The sequence below is a fragment of the Pristiophorus japonicus genome, chromosome 3, assembly GCF_044704955.1.
Source record: "Pristiophorus japonicus isolate sPriJap1 chromosome 3, sPriJap1.hap1, whole genome shotgun sequence".
NCBI lineage: Eukaryota > Metazoa > Chordata > Chondrichthyes > Pristiophoridae > Pristiophorus > Pristiophorus japonicus.
The window spans coordinates 317,160,503-317,163,148 of NC_091979.1; positions in this window are offsets into that span (position 1 = coordinate 317,160,503).

Here is a 2,646-nt window from a genome sequence, read left to right on the forward strand (position 1 = left end):
ATGCTTGAATTAGGGGGCCAGGACCTAACATTCATGGGGAGGCGACCATCCTCCAGATGCATAAGAAGACTGAAGAGTTAACATCATGAGGGGTGGGACTGGAGAACCGAGTAGGAACGTTTTTAGCACATGCAGGCCCTTGCAGTGTGTGAGGCTACAAATGGGAACCTTGCATCTGGTCTCACCCACGTAGGGCATGGGTTCCGAAACACGACATTGAGCAGAGAGTGCACATTGAGCTCAGAGCATAGCATGTTGACGTTTAAGATTTAAGATACACACCCTCACCCAGCTGAGTCATATCGTTCCACTTTTTCTGGCATTGAGTGGCATTTCCTGGCCCCAATGTCAGTCACAGACACTCGTTCTGCAATTTCCCTCCATAGGACTCTGTATGTCTGTGGTTGTGGTCTCCTCTCAGCCTCTGTCCTGAGCAACTGACGGTAAAAAATCCTCTCAGCCGGTGACACCCCTCAAAATCGGCAGTACCGAATTTCGACCCCACAAAATTCTTACACAGCTTGACAGGGTAGATGCAGGGAGGATGTTTCCTCTGGCTGAGGGGTCTAGAACCGGGTGTCACAGTCTCAGAATAAGGGGTCGGCCATTTAGGACTGTGATGAGGAGAAATTTCTTCACTCAGCGGGTGGTGAATCTTTGGAATTCTCTACCCCAGGGGGCTATGAAGGTTCAGTCTTTGAGTGCATTCAAGCGTAGATCGATCGATTGTTGGATATTAAGGGGATTAAGGGATATGGGGATCGTGCAGGAAAATGGAGTTGAGATAGAAGATCAACCCTGATCTCACTGAATAGCGAAGCAGGCTTGAGGGCCTGAATTTTCACCAGTGTTTCAGGAGCATATTTCATAATTTAGACCCCTTTTTGTGACCATTGTAGGATTTTGCCGGTGCCAACATCAGTGTGTGTATGGGCCGGCAAGATTTTTGGATTTTTAAAATGGATCTGCACCCTTTTAAAATGGAGATGCACATGAGCTGCGTTTCAAAATGGAGTTTGAACATTTGGACTTTAAAAGGACTGATTTTTGGTTTCTGTGAAATATGGCAGGAGCTGTCTGTCTTTTGGGTTGCCATGGAACCAGTCTCAAAGCTGACGTCATGAAAGGCAGAGGCCGTTTCATTTCGAACTTTGTGTGATTTGTGGAAAAACACCTTTTGTCCATGGGGCCAGGAGGTCTGGATGGACAATGAGGTTTACAGGCCAAATGTAACACCTCTGGACTCTTTCGATGAAGGAGCAGTCAAGAACTCAACAAACAGTTAGCACTTCGAGAACTAATCATTGACAGAAATGGCCCACCATTGTGTTCATCGAGTTGACCAATCCAGGTCAGAGACATCACCAGGAAGACCAATGAGCGTCTCTGCGACCATGGTAACCAGGAATCGCCCAGCCAGTTTTGTGTATTATACGGGGTATAAAGATGCTGAACTTTGGGGATTCAGGGCTTACTTTTCTCTACCAGCTGGAACAGGGTTCCCCGCGTGGCTACGAGTCCGTCAACTCTCCAGGAACACCCGAAGTGAGTGCCACGCTGTACCACCTGAACGTAACTCTCTAGGTCTCATCGCATGCCTCTGTGAGGCACGGTTTTTTCTTCAGAGCCGAACGGACCCAGGGCCACGTGAATCAACGACAAGGGATGGTAATTATATCCAGCATACACCTCTGGAAATCCCCAAGACCGCCAGCGTGTTTGGCTGCTGAGGAACTGCAAGTGTCCAAGACACAGACTAACACATGTGTGTGTGAGGAGACTTCCAAGTGTGGGTTCTGACCAAACCGGAGAGGGGTTTAATTAGGAGGGTTTCCATTATCTCGGCTTAGATTCTGGGAATGGGTTTGGTTCAGCATAACCGACAGGGTGGGTATTTAGTCTAAGGTTTTAAGCTAGTGTCCACAGTCACTCCAAACCGTAAGCGAGAGTAGGGGTTGTCATTTTGTGAGTGGTTTAAAAGGAATCGATCTTTGACCAACCTGAACCGTTTTGTTTTGTCTGAGTCAATTGTAATCTATCCATAGTAACTCCTTGGGTCTGAACTTGGGGGTTGCGGGGCTTGTGGTTCCCGGTATAATTCGGAAGACCGACCGGGTGGCATCCGCTCACGGCCGGGTTACACAGTAATCCCACTGGGGGCACTACGCATCGGGCATAGGAGAAGATCTATCTGACCTTGGTGTCTCTCTGTGTGGGATTACCCGCTGATCGACGGGCTAGGCAGGAACTATTGGCAAAAGCTACTGCCGTCCACAGGGAAACAACCCGAACCGGGGAGTTTTAAAGCACCGGTCGACTCAAGGGACAATCATCGAGACATGGGGCACACAAAACATCCTGCACCATCGAAACCTAAATATTTTGTCTATGATGTGAAAACAAGGTGGAATAGAGTTACCTGTTTGTTTGTGCCGTGCCGAGAGACTGTTCCCAGAGGAGATTCCTTGTTTCAGTGTTTTCCTCTGTGCAGCTGATGGTTGCTGTGCAGTTTGGAGGCCGGGGAACATCTGAGGCTGGTGAAATTGTCCCTCGAGCAAAGTCAGCAGTGTGAGGGGTGGTTTTCAGGGGATCAGCTTCCCCTTCTGACCTTATATGAGCGGTTTCGAATCGCTCCCACATCCTTGG